Source organism: Macaca nemestrina, chromosome 5 (assembly GCF_043159975.1).
Source record: "Macaca nemestrina isolate mMacNem1 chromosome 5, mMacNem.hap1, whole genome shotgun sequence".
NCBI lineage: Eukaryota > Metazoa > Chordata > Mammalia > Primates > Cercopithecidae > Macaca > Macaca nemestrina.
Window position 1 is genome coordinate 16,471,183 of NC_092129.1, and position 18,466 is coordinate 16,489,648.

The 18,466-nt window shown below is 39.1% G+C and overlaps 1 protein-coding gene across 4 annotated transcripts in view; it reads right to left on the bottom strand.

The window, feature by feature from the left end:
- The window catches only part of LOC105492092 (FYN proto-oncogene, Src family tyrosine kinase), a 181,520-nt gene that overhangs the window by 148,932 nt on the left and 14,122 nt on the right, over positions 1-18,466 (bottom strand). Inside the window, exon 1 of one of the 4 annotated variants that reach the window (XM_071096334.1) lies at positions 5,837-5,940. The exons of the other annotated variants lie outside the window; for them this stretch is intronic. The gene's annotated coding sequence lies outside the window, so the exon portion shown is untranslated. Of the gene's footprint in view, positions 1-5,836; positions 5,941-18,466 lie in introns of those variants that run through there. 4 annotated transcript variants of the gene reach the window in all.

The following is an 18,466-nucleotide window of genomic DNA, read 5'->3' on the forward strand; positions in this document are numbered from 1 at the left end:
ACTCACCTTCCTCAGCGTAGTGTTTTGAGAATTAACTAATATCTAAAGCATGAAGTTCTTCAGATAAAAGACATCATGAACATACTAAATATTTTTATGGAGAGAGTCATGCCCTCTATAAAGTGCCAAGTAGATATTATACACGATTGTTGCCCTCATGTACACATTGAGATTGCCTTACTCATCTTTCTAGTTCCTCAACGTTATACAAACAATATAATTAATTCATTCATTAAACAACTATTGAATGAGCATTTACTATGATATTTACTTCTAATTTTAAACCTGCAAGGGCAATTGTGTTGTAAAATCATGGACTTACTGTCTTGCAAGTAATTTCCAAAATACAAAGTTGGATTTGTTTTCAAAGTCAAATAACTGATATTTTCCCTCTTCTAGATTTGTGATTATCTGTAGTTTGGTGATTTTTGAGAGTTCAAAGAGCTTCCCCACCCAACCCAGTTGAACTTTACCAAGGCCTACCACAGCAGCAATTTAATAAAGATATTATCCTTAACCATCAGAGAACCCAACAGCTTCAGGAAGACTCTACAAAACATAGCATGAGCAAATGACTCCAGCTTATGAAACGCAAACTTGAGAGAATAATCATACTGCACTAGCCTCATTTACAAACTATATCTCATCTTGACAATATTCCCAGAAAGAATGTAGGTCAAATCCCAATAAATGAAATCACAGTGTTTCTCAAATACTTTTTAGGGCCTTCAACTTTCACTTTATTAGAATCTGCTTGGAAGAAAGAGGTATTGAGTGCTGTGGTTAAGAGCTAGCATGCAGGACTCCAACAGACTCCAGACCATAATGATAAGTTGCAGACTTAAATCAGCTACTTTAGCTCTGTAGGCCTCAGTTTTGCTATCTACAAAGTGGAGATAATAATGACCCCTATTTCACAGGATTTCCAAAAAGCAGCAGTGAAATATTAAAGGTCTTAGAAGCACTAGATGAATGTTAGCTATTAACGGAGATCTTCACTGTGTGGTAAGAGGATGTGCGTGGATGCCAGAGTGTCCTCAAAGAGGTGTGAGTTGAAACTTGCAAGTGGGTTGAGGACAGATGGGGAGCCCTTGTTACCTCTAAGTTCCCATGGCTCTGATGCCCTTGCCAGGCAGAAGGCACAGAAGTATCAAGAAAACCGACGGAGATGGATCTTCTTTCAGATCTGTCCCAGCAAGACATGAGCTGAAGTACAAGAGTTTAGGCCACCTTGGAACCAGCACTAGCAAACCTTAATTTCTCACTGGGTCCCAACGCCAGAGTGCCTCACTGCTGTCTTGACTTACGTTCACTCTGTAAAGAGAAAGTACGTTTGCTCTGGAGGACTTGAAAAGCTAAAGGGAAAAATCCCACGCCAACAATTGACTTCAAACAGTATTCCTATTCAACATTTTAGAAATAGGTCAAAATGATGGGGAGAAAACAAAACCTAACATTTGGGGAAACTTTCAGAATTGGCTCTGGTTTTATGAGTTGTTATAATTCTAAAGACAAAAGTGGGGAGGAAAATAATAAAGCCAAACGATAAAGCCATTTTCATTGATGAGGTCCCAGATTCTCACCCAAAACAAAACAAAGTAAAACCTGAAGCACAAGAAGATTTTTTTTTTCACTGCAAGCATCTGAAATTTCCTAGAAGAATAAATAAATAATTAAAGTTCTAAATTAAATACAAGTAAAATTTGATCTATGCTAATGAAAAGTTGGAAATAATTAAGAATCTGAAATGGAAAAAAATTATGCAAAAAAATTTTATATACATAGTCTAGAATAATATATACTGTGTAGAATTAAATTAAGAAAATATTATATAAACCTAAATTATGAATTTCACCCAGTGACAAAGATATTTTCAAGGATCAATGCCAAACACAATACATATTTTTAAAATATCTATTTGGTCTGAGCCTTCAAAACAACTCCATTCTTGTTCTGTAACAAAAAGCAAGAGATGGCAATAAAATAAAAATAATTCCTTTTCCATTCAAATGAATTCACATGGAAGTTCTACTCTATATGGGGCAGAAACGCAAGCAAGGATTTGACTGTTGAACACATACGCATGAGTGCAGCCAGCAGGTGAGTTCTCAACTTTCAAAAAAATTATAAAATCTAATTCCTGGATAATCTCAAACAGGCAAGGCAGGTAAGCTGGTGAATTCACAGTTCTGCATGTGTGTATGTACACAGGTGTGCTTTAAAAGGATTTCCTAATAGGCTTCTTTGAAGAGCTGGCTTCCCTCAAAACAAATTTAATACTGAAAAATTTAATTTTGACAGTATTCAATAACAGAACTATCTCATGAAATTCAGCTCAGTCACACTGGATGAGAGCTGGAGAGCTGAGAAAGATTCAGAGCAGACACCTGTTCAGGCAGTTTACATTCAGTCAGCCCAACAACACCTCCATGTTCTCCAGGAGTAGAAGCAACAGGAAATGGCTACAGCTGCAGCCTCCCGCAGCCTGTAAACTGTTTAAACATCTTCCCAAATAACAGAGAAAATGGTCATATTATTTCTCATTGCATAATAAGCAGGAGATCTGAACAACGAATTCAGAGGAACTGAAATGTTTATAGTTTTAATTGTCTAAAATTTCTTTCAATTATACTTAATTTTCATTCCATTAAAAACTTTATTACAAATAAATAGCAACACAAACAAAATTCCCCATTAAACCATTATAAAAAAAATCTAGGTAACCACTCCCTCTCATTGTTAATAACTATACACATTTGCTGAGATTCAAAATGCTGTACAGTCTTAGTATGGTTCCATTTTTGTAGAATATACAACTAGAGGAAAAAAATACTAGAATAAAATACTCCAAAGGCCAGAGACATTGGTCATCTTTGAGTAGTGGAACTTCAGTAAAGGAGTTATATCCTGTTCTCTGAGTACCTCTTTTTTTTTTTTTTTTTTTTTTTTTGTCTTTTTTTGAGACAGGGTCTTTCTCTGTTCCCCAGGCTAGACTGCAGTGGTGTGATCATGGCTCACTGCAGCCTCAACCTGGGTTTCAAACAATCCTCCCACCTCAGCCTCACAGCTGAGACTACAGGTGTGTGCTAATTTTTGTAGTTTTTGTAGAGACGGGGTTTCGCCATGTTGCCCAGGTTGGTCTTGAACTCCTAAGCTCAGGCAATCCACCTGCCTCAGTCTCCCAAAGTGCTGGGATAACAAGTGTGAGCCACCATGCCCGGCGTATCTGTCTTGTTCAGCTACTGCTGAATTTCACTTGTGGCCAGAAAATAAGACAGTATTTTTTAAAAATTTAAATGCTACATAGCTAGGTGATGAGCTAAATGGAGACCATATATTTTTAGGCATTTACCCTTATGATTTTTTTTAGGTACTCCTTAAATGCCTCTTTGTTCTTTTATGTTGTCAAAAATATGGCATCTATTGAAAACAAAAGGCAATTAATCAAGTCATACAAATTTAAACATATTTAACTCAAAGGGTTATCTTTGAGTTAAATACATCTTTGAGTTAAATAAATCTCCCTTATGACATATTAACAACTAGAGCAAAAGCTCTGATAATAGTTACACGATGCTAAAACCAACTAGATTTAAGTCAGTAGTAATATTTATACAACATCCTTTCAGTGAGGATTCAGTTGCCTGAAATAGACAACCTCTCACTGATTCTAACCTGACCCCGAAGAAGAAAATAAAAAAAGATCTTCCTTTTTAAGAGAAATAAAATTAAGACTCAAAGAAAATTGTACTCCATAGATCATATGGAGGTCACAATTTCTTAGTAGTTAAAATTCCCATTCCAAGCACACTGAAAAATCAAATAAATATAAGTTAAAATTGCAGAGTATAATTTTTCACCTATCAAGTTTGCAAAGATGATACCCAACAAAAACTATTATCATGAGAATATGGAAAAACTGGCATCATCTGACACTTCCAGTAACGAATGTTTAGGCAATAAATACGGATCAAACTTCAAAAGGTGCCAACTCCTTGACCAGCCAATTCTCTTAGGAACTTATTCTAGGGAGAAAATAAAGTATTCAAAGACACATGTTGCAGTATTGGATGTTCAATGCAGTGTTGCTTCTAACAGAAAAATCAGCAATAACCTAAATATCCACTGAGAGAGGAGTTTGCTGCTGCATCCCCAGGATTTAGCATAGTGTCTACTACATGGTAAGACTGAAAAAAAATTTTGATGAATGAATGTCACCATGAATAAATTAACAGGATAAACATGTACAACTGAATTTTATGCAGGCATTAAAATTTTGATGTAAAATTATATTCAACAACATAGAAAGGAGTGATCAAAAGAGATTATAGATTAGCTTATAGAGTACAATCCCAATTACATGAAATCATGTATTTCTACCTGTGTATATAGGTGGGATTTGGATAATTATCACCTTTTTCTATATATTTTTCTGTTTTTTTTTTTTTTTTAAAAAAAACACAGCAACCACATATTTTCTATTTGGCTGAGTGAAGTCCTATTCTTTAAATTTTTATCCCAACCACTCAAGCTATAGAAGTATTATTAAGTAACAGAAAACATTCACAGGGTAAAATTTAAGACAATTTCTTTTGCCTTGATTTCTCAAGTACTGTTGTACTAAAAGTCCTCTTTTCTGCAAGTTACTCCTATAATATGGCTAAAACTAAATGAATACATGGTGTATCATCTTAAAGCAGGTGCAATAAATACCCTGGTAGCTATCCCACTGAAAAAAGAATCTCCATGCATGCTATTTCACTGGTTTGACTTTCTCTGTCCACAGCCCTTCTGAACTCAGCCTTGTTAACTTTCTGGCAAACCCTCATGGCCCAAGGATGCTCTCCTGGACTCTGTGTGCATCCAAGTGCATTCATCATCAATGGACTCCATCTGTCAGCTCCACACACAAAGACCTCAAGTTATTTGGCAAAGATACATTGCTTTTCTTAAATGCTGGATTGAGTTTCAAAGTGGACCACTTGTGTTAGTAACTAATGGTTTCTGGTAATTATTATTTTCAATCCAGGATAAAATATAAGTATCCCTAATAAACAAATGACAAAGTGTCTCTCTTTGGATTCCAACAAGAGCAGCGTGATTCCTCCATTGGGGCACTGTCTGGTTACAACAGTGCCTGGCTGTGATTCTGGCCAGCCTCTGAAAGCAAGAGTCAGGGCCAACAAATGCTCCATCTATGCACATGTGCCCTGAAGAATCAGCCAATTGTGAGAATGGCAAAGAGCACACAGATGACCTGATGACTGACAGCCTCTTCCTTTGGATGCCATTTATGTGAATTCCAGAAATCTGCTGACAGTTATCTCATGCCATGCCAATACAGGAGTTCACCACGCCAAGAACAAGCTACATATTTCAGTCTTGCAGTATTTCAACCGAAATAATCCTGTGCAGCAGCGGCAAGGTGAAAGGCTGAGAGAAACAAAGATGGACCACTGGGAGAAAACACACACATCTACCACTTCCCTTTGTGCAATTTCTGGGTGCAATATCAATTCAGGTGGCCGCTGAGCACAGCAGCAGCACACACCCAACACACAAAGCATTTATAAGTATCTCAGGCATAAGGGTGCCTGGCTTGATCTGATCAAGCTGACTATGGACTTAATGTTGTAAATACTCCTTTTTAAAAAGGCATATATATGAAGACAACCCTATGGGCATGAGCTCTGAGTTATGTTTTCAGTGGTAATGATCACACATGTTTGATGTTTATACCACTAATTTGCAAGATGCTTGGCCAGCCTGGTGGACTGTGCTGTTCAATGCCCACAGCCCACCCCAGGTGCCCAGCTCCCTCCATGGTAACGAGTACCTGGTCTGTTGCCTTGCTGCTGCCACTGCTGACTAGCTTTCTCCAATGTTGCTGTCATGTGCCTCTACCCAAAGCTGTCTGCCTTTGAGCCACAGCTATTTCCTGAGGGAGGTAAAATTCAACAAATTGCAAATAAACAACACAGAACATGATCTCATGCTGTCATGCTGCTGCTTCTCTAAATTGTAGCATCATAGCAGCTCCCTGATTTACAAGCATCATTTGACCCTCATGTTTCTCTTTTGGTTACTTCTCCCCTTGAGTCCATCAGCCTCCTCCACTGCCTAACTATGTGTCTCTTGGACCATTCGGCTCTGCTTCACCCCACTCAGACTCTGGCTCTCAAGCTCACCAAGCTGCAAAACAGGTTCTTGCAAAGTTCACCAGCAACCTCTTAACTTCACTGTTCTCATCCCCCAGGACCTGACATTTAACACTGTCAGCAGCTCTCCTCACTAGTCTTGGCTAGGTTTGATCATCTTTTCTCACCCATACTGCCTCTTTCCATTCCCTATTTTGGTCGGATGCGCAGAAACTCAGAGAGAGTTTTGTCTCCCTCTCTTCTTTCCCCTTAATCCCCTACATCCAGGCCCAGCTTGCCATCAGCAATCCTGGAGATTCAGTCTTCACAAAGACTTGAGATTTTCATTAAGATTTAGTGCAGATAAAATAAAACAACATTCCCAAAAGGAGTCTGTAAACTATAGTACATCTATAAATACAAGGTATCAGTATGGGCAGAATCATTTTATTCCTTTTCTGTTCCTTGTTGAAGTCATTCAAATTCTTATTCCAACATTTAAATCCTTCCATAATATGAACTCACTTCAAGTCTCCAACTAAATCTTGGACTGTTTTATGATAGTCCCTGAAATAGAATATTCTTTCTTCTCTGAACCTGTCTTTAAAACATAGTACTTGAACTGCCTTCCCTGAGACCATGGCCCATATTAAATTGAGTTTTAGCCACTCCATTAACCCCTTAGGCAGATTTTTAATTAGTTTTACAGATGCATGGACTGTAGAGGTCTTTGTGTAGTTTCCATTTTCCTGCTTCTTTACTACCTACTTTGTGTTTGTTTACATGTTTTTCAAATTTGTGCAAGAAGGGATCATGGCTTGATACGGATTGTTAGTGACCAACTGACTTCAGCTCATTACTGCTCATTACTGCTCATAAGTCTCACCTCCTCCACTTTAAAAAAATACCCAAATAAATTTAAAAAATATTATTCTCAAACACTCACCCTTGGTGTCTCATGCAGAGGGTCTGGCGATAAGAGAGTTATTAAGAATATTTAAAAGTCTAATTTCAACTCAAGAATGAGAAAGTCATCCACCCCTGACAAAAACAGCTTTAGAATAAATTCCAAATACCCAAGTGTTATTTTCTTCACTCCACAAACCCGGGAACATTACAGGACCATGACACAAGCTTGGATGATATCCCACGGCTATCAGATGATAGATGTTTTCATTGGTTTCTCCTTAAATCAGGGCTGAGAACAGTGCATGATACTGAATGGGAACCCTTAGCAAGACAGCTCAAATCATATCTGACAAGGCTCACTTCATAAACCTCAACTATTTTCCTACTGAAGAGATGCTGTGTTAAGGCAATTCTCTTTATACAACCATTATGCATTTATATTCCCTTTAAAGATAAACGATACTTTTATGAAGAACGAATTGCATACAAAAATACTGTCTTGGTGAGATGCCAAAGTACACACTCGTTCAAAATATACAAAACAGAAACAACTAGCCACCAATATTTCTCCTAACCAAAATAAATGGTGTGCAGAATTCTCTTTTGAATAGTATGGTGATCTTAATGAGAAAAGCAAAATTAATATATTACTATTAGGAAATGACCTGAGAAATAGATTAACTGTACCTTATAATAATTACACTAATATGTTTACCACAGCGCTTAGGATATTTACGTTTGAATTTAAATTATGATATAATTTAGTATTCTCTGCGTAATATAAATTGGGAGGATCTAACTGAATGCGCAAAAATGCCAACATTCATTCATTCACTCACTGAATTTACAGGTACGTACAGCCAAGGGAGCATGAAAAGACACTATTGTTACCAGCTCAGAGTCTTAGGAAAAACAGATACACAATTATAAAAAAAAAAAAATGATATAAGCACTGGAATTATTCAAAATGCTATGCTAGGAAATACCAACATTTAAGTAGCTGGCAGATCATAAAACAGGTAAGGTAGACATCTATTTATGTGGACCAGGGCCAGTAGCAGTAGCTATGAAACGATCCTATTTATGTTAAACAACAACAAACAAGCTAGGTCACATGGAAAAGGGTCAGGAAAGACAACAGTCCAGGGGTTAACCATGACTAACTCTGAGGAGAGTGGGAAGGAGGATAATTTTTTAAAAAAAGACTTTACATACCTCTGTATTGTCTGAATTGTAAAAACATAACCTGAAAGTTCATGTAATACTTGATAAAGGGATCACAGTAATTGAAAAAGGCAGTAGAGGTTGAGGCTGCAAAGCAGACTGAGAGATGAGTGAGAAATAGAAGGAAATGCAAGAGAGAGTCGAGTCACAGAGGCTAAGGGAGGACAGCGTTGAGAGGGAGTGCTGGTCAACCACACCATCACTGACTGTCGAAGAGGTAGAGGAGCACGAGGACCCAAGAAAGGGCTTGTCACACAAGAGAAACTCTAATTTCCACATGGCTGCTACAGCAGAACAGCAGCAGTGGAAATACAACTGCAGCAGGGTGAAAACAGGGTGTAAGGGGATGAGCAGTAGGTGCAGATCACATGCCACAGGGCAGCTAACACCCAAGTGAGGTGAGCTGGGAGCAAGTGAGATTATGTCCCTCTGTCACTTTCACGTTATCAGATGGGTACAGACAAATTCTTGTCAATTATACAAAAATCTACAGTACATTTGCAGTGATTAACAGTGATTATGAATGGCAATTGACACTTGTGGCCATAGGCTACAGGTGTGGGGACCCACAGGGAATTGAACGGAGGACCCAGAAACCACCTGCAGAGGTGGCCACTATGCAGCTCCAGCCCCAGTCATGGCTGCTAGGAGGCCATGTTGGCCTTGTGCTGCCAGATCATCCTATTTTTAAAGAAAAGCCATAAATATGCATTTAAAAAAATGTGAAATATCCTGACTTTTAAATACCGGCTCAAATTTTGAGAAAACACTGGATTAGACAAAATATGTGTGCCACCTCAAGCATTAAGGCTTTCTGTAAGTTTGGCATTGAGGAGAAAATGTCAGGCAAAAAATTTTATACTTTTTCCCCCTTTTATAAAGAATGGGAGCTTTTCACATGTTGCTGAGGGCCAAGATCTAAGGGATAAAAACCATCCCCTCTTACTTTTAAAATATCCAATATTTGAACTAATAAGGACTCTCTCTGCTTTCCTTTAAGATTCTATACACTCGCAGGCTCTGCTGGTCAACATTTAATCCAAGCTCTTGTATCATGCTAATATAACGGACCTCAGCTAACTGTTACAAGTGTTAAAATATGTGTCTGGGTGGGAAGCCCAAATTAACTGGTCATTTTGAAAAGGAAGCCATTAGGAAGGACAAAACATTCTCACAGAATATATATAAACACTCAAATTGACCTTCAGTTTATCAAATTTCCTGAGGAAAGAAGTTCCCATTTGTAGCTGACGTATATTGTAACAACACACCCAACCATTTCATTAGAATGCTATTTTTAATCAGTTCGGCATACATTACGTCTCAGGAACTGAAAGCAAGGAGTACATAAAGTCATCGGCTGTGGGTATAGAATACTCAGAAGTCAAATAACATTTCAAACTGGGTAAATAGTTTAAAAAGCACAGCAGCTCTACAAAGGAAAAGTATCAACTGCTCTTCTGTGGGTGCATGGTCTTTAAAAAATCCCCACTGCAAACTTTGGAAAGTTGAAAAACATCTTTTGCAAGATGTGAAGAATGCATTTGGTAATGACTCACTTGTGATAACATCATTGGGTGGGCCACTGCCACAGAATCTATCCTAAGCTCTTTTCACTCTGTGCTGGTCTCTTCACAGTTTATTAAGGGGCAACTTGGATGATGGTAAATATTAGTGCCTCTACTTTCAAATGATTTTCCTCTCGAGGTAACTAATACATTCTCAGGCATGTGGAAAAAGAACTCATGCAAAAGCTCTCTGTACACTCGACTTAACCTTCTCCTGAAATATAGGAGAAAGCCTTGACGCCATCATGGATGAGAACAGAACTCTATACTGCATCTTGTTAACATCAGGTGATGTTGTTGCCCATGACTCTGTACCCTTGTCTATAGTACATTTCTCCCTCTTGCCTTGTTTTCAGGTCACATATAGTTCTGCTCTAACTTACCTTTCATTGCTCGCTCTGTCTCATCTATTTTGCTTTACCTTCCCCCAGTCATTACTCTGAATTTCACTCTGTATTTCCTTAGGTTTGGGTTTAGCTATTTTTCTTCTCTGGTCTCTTAGGCCTTCTTTCATTTTCAGACCCTTTCCCCTCCACTACTCACTATTAAAGTGAACAACTAGCTTTCAGCCAAGGTGTTACCAGGTAGCCACAAAATGAGGTCTTGCACACTTTTACTCCTAAGGTTATCTGAATCAAGTTCACAAACTGAACCAATGCATTTGTCAGAAAGAATCTTTATTCTGGGGATGAAGGAATCGTTTAAAGTTTTCAGTACTTCTGAAAACTCCTCTGAGCTCCCATCTCTGAGCATTGCAGGCATTGTCTCAGATGGCCAGGCCTAACATGAGCATCTGCTGGGTGTAAAACCTGCTAAAAGACTGACAGAGTCAGAAAGCCATTGCCTCTGACGCATAGGAATGGTGGTCCACAGGCCTTGCTGGGATCTTTCTGGACTGCGGGCAGGGAGGCCTAGACAGCTCTCCATGGTCCCGAACAAAACAAACATTCCACTGCACAAGCCTTTTGGGGGAGGCATCCTCTTTCCCATGTAGCTACTGTACTTTCAAGATCTTAGCTGAAAACCAATTTAATTGCCTTAATATGAACACCAGACGGCGAGTTTCATTAATTTGGCAACTGAAATAACATAGATCCTCTGGGATTTATATTCTATAGAGGGTAGTAACGTAGCAGACAGAGCACAGTTTTGATAACTATACAGACCTGGGCTCAAATCCTAGCATTTTCTCTATCACATGACACCAGGCAAGTTACTAAGCTTCTCTGACTGTAGTTTTTTCATCAGTAGAATGAAGATCTCAATACCTACCACACAGGATTTCTGTGAGGATTAAATTATATAAGGTAAGATAGAAGAATGCCTAGTGCAGCGCAGAGATACACGACTGTGTTAGGGAATGGAAGTTAGTAACACACGTTCCCAGGATTACTCTTCCCAGCTGCTCATGTGGACTCTGGTTTTGCCTTCCTGGTTCTTCCCTTTGCCCTGACCTGTTTGGGGGAGTTTTGTGATGCAGAATCAGGAGGAAAGGTGGGAGGGCAGGTGGGCCACAGTTAGGAAAGGCTTGGGGGCTCATTTGTAAGGGCTGTAAAGGGTGAGGAAAGCTGGAGGGAGAAAGATGGACTTAAATAAGTATTGCTGTAATTCTATATCCCTCTATGGTATTGAGAAAGACAAGTCAAGTTGTGCTATTCTGAAATTATTGTCACTAGATTGTATGTCTTTGACTCATATCATTCTGACACTGGATTGGGTGGGTCTGGATACATAAGAGTTAGAGTGAGTATTCTTATCATTTTATTACTATTTAAGTATACAACCGTGGGAGCAGAAGTGGTAGACAAGCAAGAGAGAAGGCGAAGAGAAAACAACTGAGCTGCCAATCTCATTGAAAAAGGAATGCAGGGAGGAGTGAAGAGGCCAGAGGACTGCCAAGTTCCATTACCCATCCCTGATTCACTGGGATTTCTGTGAGTTGCTAGCATTTCGGGGTTTCAGTTTTCTCCCTTGTGAAATGGCAGGGTGGGAGAGCTATAGCATTATGGCACACTACTTGGCCTTTTCAGAGCTGGTGTGGAGGTGTGTTAGCATCTGGGCCTCCCAACTCTGACTTCTACTGTTCCTTAAGAAGAAAGTGTGTGTGTATGTGTGTGTGCTTCTATATATGTATATGTGTGTATGCACACACACAAATTCTGGAGCAACATCTGCACACACCACTAAATCATTTAAAAAGAAAGCCTTCAAAAGGGTAATCCATTTAACCCTTCTACATTCAAACAAGAATATGCCTGAATCCAAAAACATGAATAGATTTCGCTTCCTAAAAAATCTCCAAAGGAGAGATTTATAGCCCCCATCCCCTTAATGATGGACTTGATCTAGTAAGTCTTATAATAGAAAAGTTCCTCTTTGTCACATTTTTAAAATTGCACTTCTGTCTGCATTTCCAATTCTCCTTACCACATTATTTTGGTTTTGCATAGGACATATCCCCTTCTAACAATGGCAGAATTTACTTACATATTAATACTTACTGCTTACTGTCTCATCTCTTTTCTCCCCACTAAAATAAGCGACCTTGTTCACCAATTTAGACCATGTACCTAAAACAGTGCCTACCTCATACCAGGGACTCAATAAAAATTTGTAATTAGAAGTTGAATTTTTGTTCTGTTTCTTTGATAAAATCACAAACCTACAGAGCTGGAACGGACCTTATAAGGAAAGGGACCTTTAGAGATGAAAAAATTGAGGCCCTGCGAGGGGAAGCTGCTTGTCTGAAATTTTGCACAGAATTTCCTGAGCCCTTATCAGAGCTCTTTCCAGCTCATCTCAGTGCTTCCAAGCAGAACTGTGGTCCTGAAGACAGGGCAAGAGTCAGCCAATGAGAGAGGCTGAATCTGACCTCATTTAGAGCCAGAGAGTCAGAGAGAAGAAGCTATAACATTTATTTACGGAAAAGTAAAGTCTCATAATAATAATAGTCTACGGATCAGTAGCAGCTTTCATCTAAGGATCTCAGAGAGCTTATGAAATTCTCATCCCACAATGTGAGGTATCATTATCTGTTCTCGGTGAAGTAAGTTAAGAAGCTGAGTGTTCTATGATCTTATTGCAGGCTGGTTCAAAGCCTCTTTGGGGCTCTGTGTCCTCTCCACAGTTTTTCTCATCCTTAATACCAAGCTGCAACAGCTACAGGAACCTCCCAGTTTATTTTCTTCCAGATGTCCCTAAAACCATTCCGGCTCATGCCCATTTTTAAGCTAGTGTGTACAGGAACAACACTGGGCATTTGAAGTGTTCAATCATGTAATGCCCCCTTTAGGGTCACCAGTAGCTCAGGCTTCCTGAGCTGGTCCTGGAGAAAAGTTGACCACAGTGACACTGGAGGTACACAACAGCTTTTTGGGGGTAAAGAGAATTTTTTTTCTTTCCTCAGTTTACTGCCTGTGCCCCCACACACCCTTTCCATCAACTTGGTTGCAATTTTTACCCACCCACACAATTACAGTGTTCACAATTATTCCTCAGCTATTTAAGAACCACATTAAAGACCAATTAGATTGAGTCAACACAACAAGCCCTGCAGAGGAGCCCATTTAGATTTTGACTAAGGGTACTCTTCTTGGGGGAGATAGGGGAAACGGTGGATTCTGAAATCGGACACTTATCATAAAGCTTTCCCCAGGCCCTTAACTGCACAGAGGCAGGCAGGCTTGCCCTCCTTACTCTCTTGACTAGTAAAGATGCTGTCCAACCAGTTCAGTCCTAAACAACCTCAGCACCACAATGGCCGCTTCACTCCATGTCAAGTTGACGGTGTTGTTCTGGAGTAGCGGAGGAACCCTGGTTACAGTTGGCTGTGCACCCTGCGAGCTTCCTCCTCTTCTGCAGCTCCTGGGACTGCACTGCTGACCTTGTCCTTGGGCTGGAAACTTAATGGCCAAATTCCCCAGCCAGCATCCTGAGGTTCCTGACCCCTTGGAATAAGCAGAAATTGCTTACTGAGCTCAGGATTCCCCAAAGCGTTTTCTGAAAAACCCATGCTCTGTGGGATACCCAAAGGTATAATGTGGAAAAAGAACTTTGTGATCAAACAAGTTTATGAACTGAGTATAAAAATATGTTAAACAACAGTAGTTCCTTAAAAAATTAAAAATAAAATTACCATAGGATCCAGCAATTCTACTTCTGGGTATCTAGTTGAAGAACTGAAAATGGGGTCTCCAAAAGATATTTGTACGTCCATGTTCACAGCAACACTATTTACAATAGCCAAAAGGCAGAGGCAACCCACGTGTCCGTTGATGGATGAATGCAAACAAAATATGGTCTACACATACAATGGAATATTATTCAACTTAAAAAGGAAAGAAATTTCGACACATGCTACAACACAGATTAACCTGGAGAATATTATGCTAAATGAAATCAGGCAGTTGTAGGACAAATTCTATATGATCCACTTACGGGAGGTACCTAGAGGAGTCGAATTTATACAGACAAAAAGTAGAATGGTGGTTGCCAGGGGCTAGGGGAACGGCAAAATTGAGAGTTGTTATTTAAGGGGTATGGATTTTAAGTTTTCCAAGATGTAGTCATGACTGGTTGCACAGCAATGTGAATACACTTAACACAACTGAATTGTACACTTGAAAATGGTTAATATGGTAAATTTTAGTGGCATGTGTTTTACCACAATTACAAAAACAACACATTAAACAGTCTTTGGAGTAGGACTTCTCAGAGCCTTTAAATGTTAATGTGCACAGGGAGTCCCCAAGAGGGGGATATAACAAGCAGCTCTTCCCAGCTTATCTGGCCACACAATCCATTTTCCACAGAGCATCTCCTGGGACCAATGTGCTTCAGAACACACTTTATGAAATGAGCTACTAAATGGAAAACTGTTAGAAAATATGAAATCCTATTTTTTACATTTACATAGAGGCAGGCAAGATTCCACAGCCTGAAGTCAGATTTTCAAAACAGTCTTAACTCACCATCATCCTCTCATAGAACAAGTACTACTCTCCCCGGGCCTCCGATTTCTCACCTGATGTGTGGGAAAAATACCTGCTCAGCCTATCTCACCGGTTTGTAGTAAAATCTAATTAGAAACATATGTAAAAGAACCTGAAAAGTACCAAGGGCTACTGAAAATGTACGATAATTAGTAAGTATGTACTAATGCTTACTAAGGTGCAGCAGACAAGGAAGAGAGCCAAGGTCTCTCACAGCAGGAGCTCAGATTGTTGAGCACAGAACAGACACCAATCAGCATAGAAATGAAAGAAAGGAAAAGAACCATAGACTGAGCACTTCCAGTAGAGCAAAAACAGGGAGATTGGGAGAATGGAAGTCAGAAAACAGGCTGAGAAGCTGATTTTACCGCTGTCTGACCTTAGACACGTCATTTAGCTTCCCTGACTTGTGGCTTGTTCAGCTATCGGATGATGTAGTTGGAGGAGATAATCTCAAAGGTCACTTCCAGCTCCATTAAGTCTATGAAATATTGCAATAGACATGCCACAGATACATGCATGATTCCTTCATCAGACGCTTAAGGGCCTACCCTGTGCCTGGCTTAGTGCTATGATGCGGAGAACAGATCACTGTCTCCGTGCCCCTTGTTGAGTAAAGCAGGAGCCACCGGCCTCCAGACCAGCTGGCCTCAGAAGATGAGGCTGCTCACATGGGGATGTCAGGGACTCATTTCCTTTGTAGTATTCTGGTCCTCCACCCCCATAATTTTTAAAAAGGTGTTTCTAAAGTATCTTTATTGAACCACTGACACAATGGAGCCAGACTGATGGTATGGAAAAGTTGCTAGGTGAACAGAAGTGCAGGCCTCCACAGAAAAAAGGCTGCCAACTCGTGGAGACCCACCTTCCTGCAGAGCCCAGTGACTTAAAACACAGAAAATGTGAGATGCCCAGCGATGGCTCGTTGACAGACTAATGATCTTAGAGGGACAGAATGTCAGTAGTACAGGAAGATGGGATAAGAGTGGTTTGAGACAGACATGCAAGGAACCTGGAAAAATAGTTTCTGGCAGAAATGGGAGTAGGAGAGCCAGCCCCCACAGTGAAGAAATTGGCAATTTAAAATTTGCTGTGTCCAGTGACAGAGAACCACTGAAGGTGGCCAAGGAGATGGGAGCAAGCTAAAGTGTATGCCTGCGTGTGGCAGACCACATACAAGGGAAGACTGAGTTAGAAAGTGTGGTAGCACAGTGCTGGGAAAGAGAGTCCAGCGGCAAGGTGACTGGGAGAGTTTAAAGGACAGATGTTTAAGGCTTGCACTGTGGTGGTGTGGACAAATAACAGAAGGGACAAAAGTGGTAGCTCCATTGAAAGAACACGGAATAAAAAGTTATCAATATACTAGATGCATGGAGTTAAGAAAGCATGCTTGTTCTAAGGGAGCTGTCCATAAATTCTTTGGGAGATAGGGCAGAGGGAGAAGGTTATGACAACCTTTAATATTAGTAACTGGGGAAATAAGGGGATGAGCTGGAAATCAATGGTAGTGGAAAAGGGATCTCTGTTTCTGTCACATTTAGACAGAATTGGTAAAATGAAGATATTGAGTAAAAACGTCCTATGGAGAAAAGGTATATATAAAGATGGATTTGTAGACATTGTAGACATGGGCATGGGAGAGATTAGGCAAGGGGGTGGGAAGTGCAAAACAGAAGGGGGGCTATTTGTATAATCCACATTAAGGTAAAAGATTCATATCTTTAGGTCCTTGAATAGGCACGCAGAGGTCTCAAGACTTCCTGAAATATCATTCCGTATCTGTGTGCGTATGCATGTACAGGTTTCCAGTGGGGAAGATTTCTAGCTTTCATCTGATCCCCCAAAGAGTGATTTCATTGGCATTAAGATCCTCAACACTTGATGGAAAGTTTCTCTCCTATCTGCTTGATAAATGTGCCATGTTAGAGCACTTTAAGAATAATGCACTACATCTGTATTCATCAACAAATTTAAGAACCAAAGATTATTACTATTCTATCACCTTGTTAAAAGTAAGGTACAAAATTTGGTATAATAATCCAAAGACTCCGACTGACATTGGCAAACATACTTAACTCAAATATTTTACATGTAAAATGTTAAAAGCATATTTTAAAACCTTGCAAGTATAGGTTCCTTGCAAAAAGTTTAATATGTATAGTATTTATTTAGCACAAGGGTACCTGGATCTGCAATATTCACAAATCTGTAATATTCAAGGACCCTGCCAAAAATAGTTGTTGAAGCTACTTTTAACAGTCATGACCTTCCCCTCAAAAGGATGTTATCAAGTAGACTGTGCAGTAATGACTATAAATATGTGACATGCTTATGTCACTATAAATAAATGTTGCACATTCTCACAACCCATTTAATTACTGTTCACCTAAAGCTACGCAATTAACAAAACTGTCTGAATTCTGAAAATGAGGAAAGCCCTCCTGTCTCTATTAGGTAGTTTTACTATCCTAACAATAGACTTAATGAAGCCTTTTAAAAGAAGGACGATTACATTAAAATGATTGGTTCATGTAAAAAATCATTATATAGATCCTCCTGGTGTCTGATAGATTAAATGTCTCATCACACCCTGGAGAGAGGTAGGAAGAAAGAATAAACAATAATACAACTGTCTGAGTGAGTATCTTATGCCTGAGATTTAATCTGGCCCCCATCTGTCACTCAGGACTATACACTACACCCAAAGTTTGAGGAAAACATGCTTGGTAAATTATCAGGTAAATTATGAAATGGCCCTAGGAGTGCTGCTTGTTGAATATCAATTGACATTATAATCCATACGTTAATGATGGTAAACAACAATTATGCAAGTTTATATAACTTTTTCCCTCGGAAAAATGATAAGGGATACAAAACCAAAGTATAGTTCCTGGGGAGTTTTCTGGGACTGTTAGCATCCATTACGTGCAAATGCTTCCAGGGATAGCACCAATGGACTGGTTTGTGTTAAATTCATTCCCAGATATTTCATATTTTTCTGTTATTACTGCACACAGGATTGTTTCCTTCACTTGATTTTCCAGCTATTAGCTGGTAATATACAGAAATGCAATTGACTTGTCTATTGACCTTCAATCCTGTGACTTTATTAAATTTACTTTTTAGTACCTTCTAGTAGTTGTTTTATACATTCCTTAGGATTCCTCTACATAAACTGTCATATTGCCTATGAATAAAGACAGCTTTATTTCATCCTATCCAATCTTCACATTCCACATATGATTTGGTATACTGCTTTTTTTTTTTCTATTTAACAACCTTAAACATTTGTCTAACTTATTTAGCAATTTTGATCATCATCATTTTAACTAATATGTAATATTCCATTTAACAGATGTATCACAGTTTACATAATTAAATCTCAAATGGGGGACATTGAGGTTTTTTTCCATTTTTTTTGGCCAAACACAAAATTTCCAAATTATTTCCAGAATACCATGCTGCCTTCTCAGATATGTACTGTCACCATCAAAAGTTTCAAACAGACAATACTAGTCAATATATAATAAAAAACTCTGATAGAAATATTTTGAAAATGCCACCATCACTAATCTTTCTGGCCTGGAATCAAGTAAATCTGATGAATGCTATTACTGAAGGGTGACCCAGAAATAAC